We start from the raw sequence: 17,960 nt of genomic DNA, 5'->3' as shown, positions 1-17,960 counted from the left end.
TACAGAGATCTGGAGTTCCAATGGGAGCAAAATATTCTCCTTAAGCCAATTTGACTATGGCATACTGGGAAAAGGAGTTTCTGTATTCTGTGAATAATCCTTTTGTGGGTGATATTAACTGGTATGGTAGATACATCGATGATACCCTAATTATTTGGGAGGGCGATGTATCTACCATACCAGTATTTATGGAGTACATAAATTCTAATAATTTTAATATCAAATTCACCCACAGAATTGAAACAACTAAAATAGCATTTTTGGAATTGTAGGGAAATGTGGGAAAAATTATTAAATCCAGCACTTACTGTAAACCCATTAAAGGTAATACAATATTGCATGCCCACAGTGGACATCCCAGACATGTTATCAGATCGATCCCCGTTGGAGAACACATTAGATTAAAGAGAAATTGCACAGATGAACAGGATAAAAACAAAGAATTTGAGGATTTGCTACAAAAAACGCGGCTATCCAAATTGGATGTTAAGCCCCTGTCACACATAGCTGAGTCACAAGTTTTGTGACGCAACAGCGATCTCACCAGCGAGATCGCTGTGTGTGACACTGACCAGCGACCGGCCCCCCTGCCAGTTATCGCTGATCGTCCTGGAATAGCCAGGACATTTTTTTTGATCGCTGGTCTCCCGCTGGCCAGCACGCATCGCTGCGTGTGACAGGCGGGAGACCAGCGATCAGCGCGCTGGTGACTAAGGTAAACGCAGGGTTTCTAAGCACCAGGCGGTGCTTAGAAACCCGATGTGTACCTTAGTTACCAGCGCGCTGATGCAGGGAGCTGGTAACCAAGGTACACATCGGGTTTCTAAGGGACGCACGCCCCTTAGAAACCCGATGTGTTCCTTAGTTACCAGCTCCCTGCATCAGCGCACTCGTAACTAAAGTACACCGCGACGCCGCGCGCTCGGCGTCGCTGGTGCTGATCGCTGGTGAAGCTGTCTGTTTGACAGCTCACCAGCGATCATGTAGCGACTCACCAGGGATCCTGACAAGTTGATATCGTTGTCGGGATCGCTGGTGAAAGAGCTAAAAAAAAAACACAATAGGGATAGAATTAGTCTGTTGGAACCAAATAATAAAAATAAAGTGAGAGGGGATATAAATAAAAAAAAGTTTATTAGCCTGGAATATAGTCTTCAATTTAATAAAATCAGGGAAGTTTTTTTATAAGTGTCAACCAAAGTTTCATCCTCATATAAAATTGGTAAGAATATTACAAACTGGCACCAATGTGACAGCTAGGCATGCTCCTACAATTGAGGACATTGTTTCTCCAGGTTTTTTTTTTTTCAGTGCAATCCACTGGTAATTGGTTTAAAAACTACAGGTTTTTACAAATGCGGTCAGAATAAATGCAAAATGTGTAGATACATACAAAGGGTTAAGAAATTAAGTGACATCAATAATGTTCAAACTTACAATATAAAACAATTTATTGACTGCAATGCAGAAAATGTAGTTTATAAAATACACTGTGAAATATGCAATTTGTTCTATATAGGTTGCACAACAAGGAAATTAAAAACTCGGATTTTGGAGCATATTAGGGATGTAGAGAATAATAATTTAAACATGTAATATTTCTATGGCTTCAAGACATTTTTTAATGCATGTATTGTAATGGTTCCAATGGATTGTGATGAATAAGAAAATGCTCACACAAGAATTGAATTTACTAAATTGATTTACTATATAAAGTGATAAGATCAAATAATAAACAATATAAAACTATAAATACATATGCATTAATCAGAAACAAGCATTATTCATACATTACATTATTCAGATAGTCTCATCTCCGTGTCCTCTCTGGTCTGTCACATCTCTTTCTCTGTGTCTTTTAACAATAGCACAATGCATCAGGGTTGTTTTGCTACTGATTATAACCCAGGATCTGTTTGCCTCTGGTCAACTTGTCAAAGTTGTCTATCACTGTTCAAAGTTCAACATATGTTGCTTATTACAAAGTTAACTCTTCATGCTCATAGCATAACGCTCTAAGATGGTAACATATGGGCATCATGACTTCCATAATCGCCTATTCTGAAAACTGGTTACCTATCGTTATCCAGACACACACGCATACATGTCAGATATGTATCACAATTGGTCCTCGATTATGGATGTCATGCATGAACATTGCTACATGAGACCATCACATTTTGGTCTCTCGTCAATCGAGAATCATACTATTATTGAGCACAAGACTTCCTTGTTCAAGCAACATAAATATTCATTATCTATACAGTTGTTATTCCTATTGTAAGAATACACCACACAGAATTAGTTGGAAAGCTCCTTGTAGAATTCCCATCAACCACCCCCAAGTGAAAGTATTCAGTATCTATCACTGTTTGTCAACGCAAATATCAAAGTGGTCACTTGTGTACAAATCAGGATAATGAATCTTTGAAACACAGAGCTTCAAAGACCACAGAACAATTCCTTGTCTTATGGTATTGACACAGAGCAAACGCTTTGTGGCTCAGTGTCAAAGTTCAGCATTAATATTACACCATAGTATATTGCAATATAGTGTTTGGATTCAAACAGCCATATTTCATATTTGCAATACTTTCCATCCTTGGTCTAATGACCACACTATATCAAAGCATATAAACAATATATTACAATATGTAGGCTATAAGATATCCATATTTTTATTAGCACCACAATCCACCCTTGGATATCTTATAGCCACACATTATTTATCCAACAACAACAAACCAATGCATGCATAATACAAATTACTCATTAAAAGTTAACCTAGAGCTAACACCTGACCCACTAGTTATATTAGTTGGAATATAACAAAAAGTGATATTTCCAACCAGGGCTGTGGAGTCGGAGTCGGTGTCGGTGCTCATTTTGGTGGAGTCGGAGTCGGTATAAAATGGACCGACTCCTAAAATATATAATAAATTGGGTACAGTAATTCAATGCAGGATGTGCTGAATATTTTTTCATAGGAGTTTGGGAAAGTTATGAAATGTCCTAGAAATGGCTGTTATATTCCTGATCTAAGGCTACATTCACACACAGCGTTTTTCCTGTGTTTTTTGAGGATACGTTTTTCAGCTGCAAAAGCTGATCATCTTTTTAAAAAACTGCATCACCTGAAAGGTTTTTGAGCTCATAGATAATGTTTTCAATAGCAAAAGCAGATTAGAAATCTGCTCTATCTATCCATTTATCCATATCTGTCTATCCATATCGTATCTGTACCAAAAAGAATGAAAACCGGGTAGTACACCAATATATATTCTGTTCTATCTAAATATCTTGATTATTGGATCATAAAAATGATTAAATGTCTGAGGTTCACATTGTACTACAATAAATTTTTCACTTAAATATAAGCAATATGTGTGGGAGTCGGAGTCGCGGAGTCGGTGTAAGGGAAATTGAGGAGTCTGAGTCGCAGGTTTGGCTTACCGACTCCACAGCCCTGTTTCCAACGGAAAACATCCCACCTCTAGGCATCTTACATGTTCTGCAAATGATGGAGAGATCACTATACTGTTACACGTCATATTTGGCCACCCTCATACTTTTGCACTTTTTATCTGAACTGGAGCCACATATAATAGCCCTCTCCCCATCCCCAGTCTGATTCATCATATTTAAATGTTTATCACAAGTCCACTGACAGCATGGATCAGCTGGCATCATTCTTGGAATCCTGTTAATCATTTCTCCCATTAGACATTTTCTTCAGTACAGTTCACACTTTGGGTCACATCTTCTTGGTCTTTGCCCTTCCAAAATGGCTAGTGTTCATCTGTTCATCCACTGAGCCAAGTAAAGCCATAGATTCTGTTTGGTTTTCAGAAATCCACATTTTCCATAGTTGGCATCTGTTTACTGCCTGAAGATTGCTTGGCTCTTGAAAGCGGTCGCACAAGATGAAAGCAATAATACAACACTTACAGATCAGATTTTGATCTAAAGGGAAAACAAAAACATTATTATCTGAGATCACATTGACTGCTACTTCAGAAATGACTTGAGCCGATGCAGGACACCTAATTGATTCCACCAAATTTTAGAAATCCACTGACTGAGCTATTCTAGCTTCTCTCTGTATTATTGACATGTCACTTTACTCAATATTCATGCATTTCTCCTGGATAAATCTGATCTATCACATTACCTCCATTCATTGAAATATCAAACATCACTGTTCAAGGTGCAACTTACAAATGGATTTTACAAACCTATTATGTTCCTAATTGAAAATAAAGATTAAAAACATACATAAAACTAAACCACAACTTTTAGCTAAATACGGTCCAATTCATCACAATGGGATGATTACTTATTCAATTGTTTGCAAACAATTATTTTAACCTTTACCTTTGAGCTCATTAGTCTACCCCCATGTCTTATATTAAATACATTGAATCCGATTCCTCTGAAAAACTGGTTTGTCCAGTCTGGAAAAAGAAAACACAAAGAAAAGGTTAGAATACGTACAAGTCAAATACTGCACTTTGTCCTTATCCTATCTGTACAAAAACAAACAAACAATCCTCACTGGACACTGTCTTAAAAGGATAACACAGGAATGATGACTGGTGACCCATGTAAAATGATCCAGCCCCATAGACAGAACACTGGAATAGTAGCACCGTCTTTTTGAGGTCTACAATATGACAAGTTCTGCTTTTTCCCAGTCTCACTCTTATCCACCGTTGGGATCTGCATTTCTTGCCACTTTTGTGCAGTTGTAGCAAAGTCAGCTTTTTTACAGGAGTCTGTAAATTCAGTATCGTAGATGGCAAGTTCTTCCTTATTCTCAATACCATCAATATTCTGGTGCAATGAATGGCTTTCTGGTCTGAGATTACAATAACGTTTAATGTGGCCTATCTTCCCACATTTAAAGCAATACCTAGGCCTGTAAACAGCAGACACATTCTTGGATACTTCATCCTGCTCTTTTGACTTAAGACACCACTCGTTTAATAGTTTTACAAATCTTTCATATGAACTAGTATTTCTTAGAGACACTATTGTGGCATAATCTACATTACAATGATTTGCCATTGAAAATAGAAAACTAGGATCATTCTGAGATATCTGGATGATTGCAAACATTTCTGTACAATGCCAAATAATTACTACAGAACAACATGGGATCATCAGATCGCCTGAATCTGAACATTGCCGGGGCCTTGCCACCCCTAGTATTTCTTCTACTTAAGGTAGATTGCAACTCAGATCTATTAGACACACTGCAATCTTCTACCTCATTCTGGTTTTGCTTCCCTGCTGCTGTCTCTACAACCTGGATCTGGCAAATGCGATGAGCTTTTAATGGGTTAAGAAGAGGATCCATTTCTTCCATCTCCCCATCAAAATGATCATCCCCCTGTTCTGGGATGGTGACAATTTTGGAGTCAGTTGACTCCTGTGCATTACTATCCCACTGATCTGGGTTCCTCTCCATCTCTGCTCTGGCTATGGCCAAAGCTTTCTTCCTGTTCACCTTCTCCCTCTTCTTTCTGCACTTATACTGTTTTACACATACAGCAGTCTGTTCTGCATCATGCTGAATTCCAACACATTTGTCCATTACTAACTTATTCTGACCCTGTGCTGCATTCTGGGCCTCACGTAGCTGTATTTCCAATTCCTGCACTTTAGTTAACATTTTTTGCAGGATCCAGCCACACCTACCAAGAGCACAAAATTCTTTCCCTTTTTCTACTTTTACTTTCTGCAAGCATTCTGCTACCTCAGCAGGCTCTGCATCTTGCCCATATTTGTCCCAATGTTCACTTGAACCAACACTGTGCGACCACATAGTCGCCAAAATATCATATGGGGTTTGGGTTTCCTCCCACCCTGGAGTCTCAATAGACTCACTTACAACCACTTTTTGTTCTATTTCTGACAACTTTCTTTGCATATGGGTGTTTTACTCATGCATATCTCGGTATGCACTGAGTAAAATCCACATACGCCGTCCTAAAGACACTACATCACCTGCTTTAGCAGGGACACCCCTGAGTACATTAACAACATCAGTGGGTGCTGACCCTTTGAGCTTATTCTCCCAGGGTTCTGCCAATCCACAACAACGCATTTCCTGCGCTATAATATTGTATGGAGCCCTGGTCCAGCCGGGGATCTCCACACAACCATCCTCTTTCTTTTTCCCTTTCTTAAACATTTTGTTTTTCTGACTTTGTGCCAAAAAGCCGAACATTTTGGCCTAGTGCCAACAAATTATTCTCTTACTCTAAAATAAGTTAGGACGTGATGATTATTTCTTATCCCAACAAAGAAAAAAAACAAACTGAGCCTTCTGCGTATCCTGCCGACTACGCTAATTTATGTATTGCCAACTGTTCAGCAATAAGGTTCGGATACGGCTTTAAAGAAGGCTATTACTTGGATATAACACAATTTTATTATACAATGATTAATTTAAATGATAGAACACCAAGTTAATGGAATGGCAGATATAATATTACCCTGTCTTGTTAATTAATTTCATGTGAATCATACAATTATTATGAATTATAGTACATAGAGAAATAAGTATCCATACTATACATTACCAAGCATTGTAGCATCACTTTTCTACTGGAGGGACCACAGTGTCAGTGAGAAGGAAAATACTCTGGTCTTGTCATCACAGAAACCGTGCACCCACGATAGCTTCTGGAAATGTCCCCCTCTACTGACACAGGGTCCACCTTCTTATACACAACACTCCCACATTACAACTGTGCAGTTTCAAGATTCTGATGCAGACTAAACAATGCACCACAATGGTAATTTGGATGCAATGTCTGTAGAGGGAATTGAATGCATTAAAAATTTGAAACGTGGAGGAGATGTAAAAAGACGCCTTCTCACAAGGGAGGCTTTCTGGATTTTTTGCTTGGGGTCCAGATATCCTAATGGTCTAAATAAGTGAACTGAAATCATGTACCATTACTAATAGGTTATTTCCAGGACTGTGGAGTCGGTAAGCCAAACCTGCGACTCCGACTCCTCAATTTCCCTTACTCCGACTCCACGACTCTGACTCCCACATATATTGCTTGTATTTAAGTGAAAAAATTATTGTAGTACAATGTGAACATCAGACATTTAATCATTTTTATGATACAATAATCTAGATATTAGAACATAATATCTATTTACTAGAATACAACTTTAGAACACAAAACTAATAAATTGTAAATATGTAATACACTATGTAATTTTGATTATATACTGTGTGTATATATATTGTGTATATATACATAGTTTATTACATAGTGTTTATATATATGTGGCAAAAAACTGTTTTCAACAAAAACATACTAAATAACATTTGTGCAGTCTATGAATTTGTCCTAAGAAATAGAATTGCCTCCATCAGATCCTCTTTCATAGATGACCTCAAATCTGAGCTAATAATTTTAAGGCTAGAGAACAACCTCTCTACACTAACTTGGGTTGGAGGCAAAACTGTAACCACATGGGCAACATCTCTAGCAATTTCCGGGTATAAAGGAATTGCCTCTTGCACAGTCAGTTTTGATGAACGGTTGAATTTTTCTATTTCTTTGAGAGCAAGTGAAACATTTTGCTGAAATATGGTCAATCTGCTTGCTATAGGAGACAGAGTGAACTCTTTTTCCTTGCGGCAACGCTTTGCCTGCTCCATGCCATCCAAATACTTGTCAAAGTCAAACGCCTCATCTGATGAGGATGAAGATATGGCAGCAGTAGTACTGTCAGGACCCAAGTCCTCTTGCACCTGGCAGTCCTCCTGTAGGCCACTAATCCTAACTGCTACCTTAGTCAGAGCTTCTTTCCCTTTAGTAAGCTGTTGATCATCCATCAATATACGAAGACTTGGATCCACATAAACAGCTGCCAGAAAATTTTTATTTTCCAATAGCTGTGTCTCTCTCCGATTCATTGAAGCAGCAATGCCATCTGCGATTAAACCTCCTCTTTGGGACAGGCAAAATAGCAAGTTCTTCCACTCCCTTATGACAATGCCAGGAGTTAAATCCTCAGCTTGTAATTTTTTAGTCACGGTAAATGGGTGATTAAGCAATTCAGCCACCTGTGTCCATTGACCTTCATTTAGGGTTACCTGAGGGTTCGCCATATCTATAAGAAACGGTTTTAGTTCAAGCAATCGCTCAATCATTAAATAAGTGCTGCCCCACCGAGTGGCTTGATCGACAATTGCCCCTTTCCCAGCACATCTCTTCAAGATGGAATCAATTTTAGGAATTCTGGCGGCAGTAACCAATTTCCTCACTTTTCCAATCAGATTTACAGCATGTCCCTCTTGCAGACTATCTCTTATTGCCAGCTGCAGCGTGTGCACAACACAGCGCATGTGATGAATAGGAAAGTGTTTTGAAGCACCTTCAACAAGATCATCTATTTCTAAAGTATAATTTTGCTGTTCTTCTGTTGTAATATCTGTTTGTTCCTCAGTTACATGAACAGCGCTGTGGCCTTCCATCTCAAACATACTGAATCCTAGCTGTTTTGTTCTAGCTGTTGTTCATTATTCTCATTCATCAGTTTAATTGTATGCATCATGTTTGAAGCATCGTCAGTTACAATAGCAAGAACCTGTTCTTGTGTGAATGTAGCCTTAGATCAGGAATAGAACAGCCATTTATAGGACATTTCATAACTTTCCCAAATTCCTATGAAAAAAATATTCAGGACATTCTGCATTGAACTACTGTACCCAATTTATTATATATTTTAGGAGTCTGAGTCGGTCCATTTTATTCCGACTCCACCAAAATGAACTCCGACTCCACAGCCCTGGTTATTTCTATGTTTTTTTTCTTTTTTTATATATTTGTATTTGTTATTAATGTGAAATAATTATTTTATCGTCAGCATAACGCAAATCTCTATTTTCTCAGAGAAAAGTGCAAAGGACCTTAGTGTTTAATCATGTGACTGTAAGTGTATCTGCTATTGGTTCCTGATGTAACATGCAACGAAGGTAGTGCAAAACAATGTGAACGTCATCTGGGACAATATAATAAACAATATGTCATCAATGACCGTGATTAATGTCCCAGTACATTTGTAGCATTGGACTGTAATTGACCAGTTGCCAAAATACATATAGAAAGAGGGGGAGGAGGACGAATCCAAAAACGGCAACTAGACGTCATAGTGAAAAGTATATTTTATTTTGTGGTAATGCAAAGAACAAATGACTAAAAAAACATGCAAGTACTAGTTAGTCATAAATAAAACATGATCAGAACCCAGGGTGCCATGTTGCCAATAATATAAGAATATTGTCATATGGAACATAAGAACATTATTTCATCAGGATGAAAGCGACAGAGACCAACAAAATCTCCTATAGGCAAATATTGCTAAACTTCTCCCTGAATACAGGCAGATATTATAAATAATCGCAATCACACCAGTACATGGTGATTTACCTGAAAACAGACAGTGCTGGCAAGAGAGGGGTCCCCGGGCCCGCCCCAACGCGCGTTTCCGACACACCTTCGGGGGTTGCCTGAAGAAGGTGTCCGTTTCGGGCGGGCCTGTATCTGCCTGTATTCAGGGACAAGTTTAGCAATATATGCCTATAGGAAATTTTGTTGGTCTCTGTCGCTTTCATCAGCTAGTATTTGCTTGTTTTTTTAGTCATTTGTTCTTTGCATTACCACAAAATAAAATATACTTTCCACTATGAAATCTAGTTGCCGTTTTTGGATTCGTCCTCCTCCCCCTGGTTCCTGATGTGTATAAGATTTGTGTTAGGCTAGTTTCACACTTGCTTTTTTTTGCAGCGCGTTTTTCCCGCAAAAAAACGCATTGAAAAAACGCATACAAAAGCATACAACTGCTGCGTTTTTTTCAAGCATTTTTATGAGCATGCATGAAAAAAACGCAGCGTTTTTATGCGTTTGTATGCGTTTTTAGTGCGTTTTTACCGCGTTTGCGTTTTTTTCCAACATTAGGTGGCCCCTCACACTAACCCAAACCATGACTTTACTAACCCTAACCCTGACCCTAACCCTAACCCTAACCCTGACCCTAGCCCTTAACCAAATCATACTTAACCCTAACCCAAACCCTAAACCCTAACTAACCCTGACCCTAACCCTGACCCTAACCCTTAACCAAACCATACTTAACCCTAATCCTGACCCTAACCCTGACCCTAACCCTTAACAAAACCATACTTAACCCTGACCCTAACCCTAACCCTGACCCTAACCCTTAACCAAACCATACTTAACCCTAATCCTGACCCTAACCCTGACCCTAACCCTTAACAAAACCATACTTAACCCTAACCCTAACCCTGACCCTAACCCTTAACCAAACCATACTTAACCCTAATCCTGACCCTAACCCTGACCCTAACCCTTAACAAAACCATACTTAACCCTAACCCTGACCCTAACCCTGACCCTAACCCTGACCCTAACCCTTAACCAAACCATACTTAACCCTAATCCTGACCCTAACCCTGACCCTAACCCTTAACAAAACCATACTTAACCCTGACCCTAACCCTGACCCTAACCCTTAACCAAACCATACTTAACCCTAATCCTGACCCTGACCCTAACCCTTAACCAAACCATACTTAACCCTGACCCAAACCCCAACCCTAACCCTAAACCCCCTTAACTAACCCTAACTCTAACCCAAACCCCTAAATTCCATGGTTAAAAAAAAAAAAAACGCATATGCAAAAAAACGCATACATGAGCATGCCAGTGCGCACATATGCGCATCCATAGGCTATAATGGCCATTTTTAGCGCAAAACGTGCGCATATGTGCGCATGCGCTTTTTTGCAGGGCCAAAAAATGCAACATGCTGCGTCTGGAAAATACAAACGCACACCCCAAAAAAACGCAGCGCATGAAAATCGCATACATGCGCTTACAAGCGCGCAGGTATGCGCACCCATGTTAAATATAGGGGAAAAAACGCATGCGCACATATGCGTTTTTTTCCAGCGCTAAAAAACGCAAATGTGAAACCAGCCTTACTCCATCACTCCACAGCTGTGAAAAAGATCCTTAGTGGATCAAAACCCGTAGCTGTTTCTAGTGCCCCCCAGCGTATTCTTTGCTGGAGAGGAGAAAGCAGACATGCTGTTATTTTAAATTTTCTTCAATAAAGCAAGTTTTTTAGTAGCTGGAACGATCCCTTTTTTTTTTTTCTTCAATCAATGCTTTGCTGAAGTCCAGACAAGGTTCCGTGCTCCTGCTGTTTGATTGGTGAGCTGGCTAGGGCTTTTCGGCCCATATCTTTATATTTGTGCGTCTTCAGCAAATCCCTAGCTGCCATAGCAACATATTGGCGCACCACAATTGCATTGCTCAGTGGTACAATGGGCATGTATAGTGTTGCGCCACCGAGACAAGCGCTTTGAATGCCTTTGTCATGTATTTACAGCAGCTGCCGCATCTCGGCTCCACATGCTGCTGTTAGTGGCAGATGATGGCTGAATATCACAAGGCGCTGAGTCCGCTCCTGACGAGCACTATAAACATATTGCGCTAGTTAAGATGTTACTTAACTGTCGTTTTCTATAAATTTTTTTAATAACTTATTAATACATGTGTGAGGGATCTCACAGGAGAAGGGAGGACTTCGCTCACCTTTGGGGAGGGGAGAGAAGGACCCAGCAGGGATAGCCTCTCTGGCGCCACCACTTGCTTCAGGTCAGTTAGGGAACTGCACCGAGGGCAAATAGTCGCCGGAAAGGCTTCCCTTATAGGTACGAGTTAGGGTGTGTGCACACGCTGCGGATTCTGCTGCGGATCCGCAGCGGTTTTGGTCCTGCGGATCCGCAGCAGTTTCTGCTGCTGTGTACAGTACCATTATAATCAATGGAAATAGAAATCTGCAGTGCACACTGTGTGGAATTTTCCGCGCGAATTTGCTGCGGTTTCAAAACCGCAGCATGTCAATTCTTTGTGCGGATTCCGCTGCGGTTTGGCACCTGCTCCATGGCAGGTGTCAAACCGCAGGGGAAACCCACAGGCTAAGCCGCAGAAAATCTGCAGATACACAAATCCGCGTGGAAAATTCCGCAAGACAATCCACAGCCTAAGTGAGGCGCTCCCAGTGAGGGGGGATGATATATATCTCCAGTCCAGGCTGGAGATATATATTCAAACCTCCCGGCCGTCACTGCCAGAGTTCCTCACTAAAACAATACAGTATTCTGCCACCAGTTCCTCGTTCTCCATAAGCCCCGTCTGACAGCAGGCTTATATCGGGTCAGAAACCAACCCGGGAAGCATTCAATTGACCAACCGAGCGTGCAGACGTGGGGATTCGTGAATCGAGATAAAAGAGCAGCCTGAGATTAATTTTATATTTAACCGCCAAAAAGGTGCACTAGAAATGTACAGGTACGGTATATATTTACATGAACAATATACAGGTATACAGCTGATAGGGAGAGAGTTAAATTAACCCTTCACGGTTGAGCCAGTGATGTCCAAATTATTCCAAAGAGTGTTGCTAGCAACTCAAATGACCAAACGGAGACGTGTCTCTGTATGGGACGATCCAAAGAGATCGGTAACCCGTTTACTGTAGTCACTTCTTTTATAATATTTTGCTTAATTATGCAAGGTTCTCAACTACCAATAAAATCATTTCACTTTATAAGCCAATAATATTGCAAGAAAACCGGAAACTACATATATGTCCGTACCTAGATAGCGTAGAAAGTAGTGTAATGGCATATTCAGAGCAATACACCTCCCAGCCCCTTATCTTTGCACTTGATGAGAACAGTCTGGTTTCATGACAGCCCATGCCAATTACAAAAATTTATCTTACAGCAACAAAAATGAAGAAACGAAACCTTCAGAGAAATGGAGAAGTGAAACTTCAGCTCTGATTTTAGTTTTAACCCTTCACACAGTCACAAGTGTAGTACAAGGATAGGGTATAGATTGGTTGCAATTACCGTATTTTGTAGCATGTGACCACAGGGAGGTGCTGATGATCACAGGTCCAAATCTTAGTTACAGGCTTTCCAGGCTGCATCAGAATGTATCCTCCTACATTATGAAACAAAGTCCAAAATGAGGGACTGCCTTATATCTCTTAGGCTGTTTCCTCCTACACTCTGCTGGTGCAGCCTCTCCCACATCGGAGAGTATAATTTTCTGCCTAGAACCGTGGAGGTTCATAACTTTCCGCCCTAAGCTCTGAGTGGGTCGGTGGTGCCGCCAATGGGTTCCGCTGGATTTTATCTGCGCATATTGACTAAATATGCCTACCGTATGTGATTCCTGTTAGCTATCCTGTATAACTCCATAATGCAGGATTCTGGAGGTGGCTAAATAATATGGGCACATGGGGAAAGGAATGCCGATTCGGATTATGTGCTCGGCTAGTCTCAGAGATATTGCATTCTGTTATTATAGGTCATTTGTCTCAATGTGCTTGAATCAGTTTGCCTGTAGCTGCAGGAGCTCACACCTTGGTGCTAATTGGTGGGGACCAAGCTTCAAAGAGCTTGTCCCTGGCATTTTTAATTAAACGAAAGCAATGAACCTATGGTATCCCAAGGGTGGGGGCACATTTTAGGAGGGGAGAGACATTTACTTTGTCCCTTACAACATGTGAAAATAAGAAACTTTGCAATATAATTCTGCATCTTTCCTCTCTTGGACTGATTTTTCATTCTGAATACTTTTAAATCACGGATAAACTGTCTTCAGTGATGCAGATTTTCCATTTACGGAGATAAGATTTGGCAGTTGCTACTCCTAAGAATCTATGGAAAGGGAAGGAAGGTGGAGCTATTACAATTTGATTTCACATCAGCATATAAAAATAATAATCTTTATTTATATAGCGCCAACATATTCCGCAGCGCTTTACAGTTTAACAATTTCAAAACATAAGTCATAAGTAACAACATTAACAATACAATCATTAAAGCAAAATAAGACAACCCTGCTCGTGAGAGCTTACAATCTACAATGAGGTGGGGGAGGTACAAAGTACAGGTGTGTATTTACAATGATGTATGTACAATGATGGTCCAGCCATCTTGAGGGAGTGAGGGATAGATGGAGCTGGTGAATGGGCTGCACATGCACACTTATACATAAAATGACTTTGATTAGTGAATGTGATAGGCCGCTCTGAACAAATGCATTTTGAGGGAGAGCCTAAAACCATGCAAATTGTGGATAGTCCTAGAATTCCAGAGGATTGGCGCAGCGCGGGAGAAGTCTTGGAGTCGGGAGTGGGAGGTACGGATTAGTGCCGAGGTTAGTCGAAAGTCGTTTGCAGAGCTCAGCGGTTGGTTAGGCCGAAATGAGGGAGATGTAGGGGGGTGCTACACTATGGAGAGCTTTGTGGGTGAGAACAAGTATTTTGAGTTGGATCCTATAATGAATGGGCAGCCAATGCAAGGACAGGCGAAGAGCGGACGCGTCTGAGTACCGATTAGCCAGATGGATGACCCTGGCTGCTGCATTAAGTATGGACTGGAGAGGAGAAAGTTGAGTAATGGGGAGGCCAATTAATAGAGTGTTGCATCAGTGGATCAGGGCGACAGTGAGGGGTTTTGTTGTCTTCATGGTGAGAAAAGGGCGGATTCTAGAGATGTTCTTTAAGTGTAAGAGTGGGCAAGAGATTGTATATGGGATGTGAAGGAGAGATTGGTGTCAAACATAACACTCAGACAGCGCACCTGCTGACGGGGTGTTATTATGGTGCCACCCACGGAGAGGGAAATGTCAGATTTAGGGAGGTGAGTAGACGGCGGGAGCAGGAGACATTCAGTTTTTGAGAGGTTGAGTTTCAGATAGAGTGGACATGATGTTGGAGACTGCGGACAGACCGTCACTGGCGTTCTGTAGTACAGCGGGGGTTAGGTTGGGGGATGATGTGTATAGTTGTGTCATCAGCATAAAGATGGTACTGAAAGCCAAATCTGCTGATGATCTGTCCAACTGGGGCCATGTAGAAAGAGAAGAGAAGGGGGCCAAGGACTGAGCCCTGAGGTACCCCGACAGCGAGAGGAAGCGGAGATGACGTCGAGCCAGAGAACAAAACACTGAAGGAGCGGTCAGAGAGATAGGAAGAGAACCAGGAGAGAGCAGTGTCCTTAATGCCTAGTGACTGGAGCCTAGAGAGTAGGAGACAGTGGTCAACAGTGTCGAAAGCTACAGAAAGGTCGTGAAGAATGAGCAGAGAGTGGTCACCATTACATTTTGCTGTCAGAAGGTCACTGGTAACTTTGAGTACAGTTTCAGTCGAATGTAGGGGGTGGAAGCCGGACTGTGAAGGGTCTAGGAGGGAGTGAGTGGAGAGGTAACAGGTAAGGCAGAAGTCGACTAGGCACTCCAAAAGTTTTGAGATGAAGGGAAGATTGGAGACTGGTCTGTAGTTGCTTGTGCAGGATGGGTCGAGAGTGGGTTTCTTTAGTAATGGAGTAACAATAGTGTTTGAAGGAGTATGGGAAAATGCCCGAGGAGAGGTAGAGATTAAAGATTGTAGTTAGGTGAGTTGTGATGACAGGAGAGAGAGATTGGAGGAGATGTGAGGGAATGGGGTCGGTAGTGCATGTAGTTGGACGAGGAGAGGAGTCTGGAGACTTCTGTGATGGGATCAAATGTGGACAGAGAGCCAGAGGAAATGCAGGGATGGGAGTCACAGCGATCGGTGGTTGGGAGTGGATTTCCTGACGGACATGATCTATTTTCTCTATAAAGTGGGAGACCAGGTCATCAGCATAAATGTCTGTGATAGGGGCTTGTGTTTTTGGCCTGAGGAGGGAGTGAAAGGTGTCAAAAAGTCTCTTGCGGTTGTTGGCTAGTGAGGAGATGAGGATGGTGAAGTAGGTATGTTTGATGAGGTGAAGGGCAGAGTTATAGGTTCTTAACATAAATTTGAAGTGGATGAAGTCTGGTGTGTGTGTTTTTCTCCATAGGCATTCAGCATTCCTAAAAACTAACTCATTTGACGTGTGCACTAAGGTTTTTTTTTTTTGTTTTTTTTTTACAGCAGCAGTCTCATCTGGATCGCCTACCTCTCTGGGGTTAACGTCTGGTGATGAGAGTCTGAATCCTACTTGGACTTTATTTCGTCTGGCCCTGGATTCAACTGGAAAAAACTTCCCAACACCAAAATGGGTATAATCAGCAATTGTATAAATATATAATGCAAGTGGATATATACTAATTTATCTACCCAAAAAGATTTTTTTAAAGACTAAAATGTATACTCCAAATAACAAAAAAATGGAGTTTCATACAAAAAATATTAAAAACAAATAATTTTTATTACGCAAATTGTTATATATATAAAAGACCATGTAATGGTTTAATAGTATAACACTAATAATTAATACATGGGTCCAGGGCATATAGTAAGACCATATTGTCAAGATGTAATCCTTCAACTAACACAATTGTGATGGCGTTCTTTATAACATGGGAACAACCCTAAGTATATAAGTCATCAGACCGCCTCTGAAGGAAACAGTGAAATGCCATAAAAAAGTGCTTTAGTGCATACCCATAAAGTATATTGCTGAAGTGCCTGGGAGCCACGTGCCACCCCTGACGCACGTTTCGCGTTTGCTTTTTCAAAAGGGAAAAAGCATTCATGAGGATGGTCTGAGTGCCTGACGTCCACAGATGGGGGTTGTGCTCACAGTCCAACACCTTGCAGGATGCTTGGCATTTGCCACACAACACCGGGATTGGCAAATTCGCCACTGGCGCCCTGTGCTCTTCACAGATGAAAGCAGGCTCACACTGAGCACGTGACGCCATGGAGAGTTCTGCCTGCAACATCCTTCAGCATGACCGTTTTGGCAGTAGGTCAGTAATGGTGTGGGGTGGCATTTCTTTGGAGGGCCGCACAGTGTTGGACTGTGAGCACAACTCCCATCTGTGGATGTCGGGCACTCAGACCATCCTCATGGAGTTGGTTTCTAACAGTTTGTGCAGACACATGCACATTTGTGGCCTGCTGGAGGTCATTTTGCAGGGCTCTGGCAGTGCTCCTCCTGTTCCTTTGTGCAAGACAAAGGCTGAGGTAGTGGTCCTGCTGCTGGGTTGTTGCCCTCCTACGGCCCCCTCCACGTCTCCTGGTTTACTGGCCTGTCTTCTGGTAGCGCCTCCAGCCTCTGGACACTACGCTGACAGACACAGCAAACCTTCTTGCCACAGCTCGCATTGATGTGCCATCCTGGACGAGCTGCACTACCTGAGCCACTTGTGTGGGTTGTAGAGTCCGTCTCCTGCTACCATGAGTGTGAAAGCGCAACCAACATTCAAAAGTGACCAAAACATCAGCCAGAGGCATTGGTACTGAGATGTGGTCTGTGTTCCCCACCTGCAGAACCACTCCTTTATTGAGTGTGTCTTGATAATTGCCAACTATTTCCATCTGTTGTCTATTCCAATTGCACAATGGCATGTGAAATTGATTGTCAAACAGTGTTGCTTCCTAAGTGGACAGTTTGATTTCACAGAAGTTTGATTTACTTGGAGTTATATTCTGTTAAGTGTTCCCTTTATTTTTTGAGCAGTGTATTTTATTTAGTTAAACAGTGACAGCCGGGATAAAGGACTCAAGGAGATGTTGTTGAATACTGTGATTGACACAGGTTATAGGGTGAGAAGAAGCGATGAGCTTGTTAACTTCTGTGACAGATTCAAAGATGAAAAGAGAACTTGAGGTGCGGGAAGAAAGGCAATCCAAGCAGTGAGTTATGTGGGTGAAAATGTCCTAAGGGATATGATTAATTTTTTCTTGGAAATAAGTGAACAGATTGTCATCGCTGAGGTTGGTGTTGGGGGCTGTACTTTAGGCCTCAAGAGGGAGTGGAACATTTTGAAGAGTTGTTTTGGATTGTTGGATAGTGATGTGATGAGGGTGGTGAAGTAGGCTTGTTTGACCAATTGGAGACCAGAGTTACA

The 17,960-nt window shown here is 41.3% G+C and overlaps 1 protein-coding gene and 1 long non-coding RNA gene across 3 annotated transcripts in view; one reads left to right on the top strand and one right to left on the bottom strand.

Annotated features, from left to right (window-relative positions):
• The window catches only part of DDX43 (DEAD-box helicase 43), an 83,212-nt gene extending 66,896 nt beyond the window's left edge, over positions 1 to 16,316 (top strand). Inside the window, exon 18 of one of the 2 annotated variants that reach the window (XM_073569336.1) lies at positions 16,039 to 16,316. The gene's annotated coding sequence lies outside the window, so the exon portion shown is untranslated. Of the gene's footprint in view, positions 1 to 16,035 lie in introns of both variants that reach the window. The other variant, XM_073569335.1, reaches the window with a different exon arrangement.
• LOC141084554 (uncharacterized) lies at positions 3,437 to 4,474 on the bottom strand. Its single transcript, XR_012231031.1, has 2 exons — positions 4,375 to 4,474; positions 3,437 to 3,963 (listed from the first exon to the last, which is right to left on the bottom strand). It is a non-coding gene; the product is annotated as an uncharacterized lncRNA (long non-coding RNA).
• Positions 16,317 to 17,960: the final 1,644 nt, after the last annotated feature.

The sequence above is a fragment of the Dendrobates tinctorius genome, unplaced genomic scaffold, assembly GCF_039654945.1.
Source record: "Dendrobates tinctorius isolate UK_male_01 unplaced genomic scaffold, ASM3965494v1 ptg000024l, whole genome shotgun sequence".
In the NCBI taxonomy this organism is placed as follows: Eukaryota; Metazoa; Chordata; class Amphibia; order Anura; family Dendrobatidae; genus Dendrobates; species Dendrobates tinctorius.
Note: the sequence above shows the minus strand (reverse complement) of the source record. Positions and strands in the feature narration are given on the sequence as shown.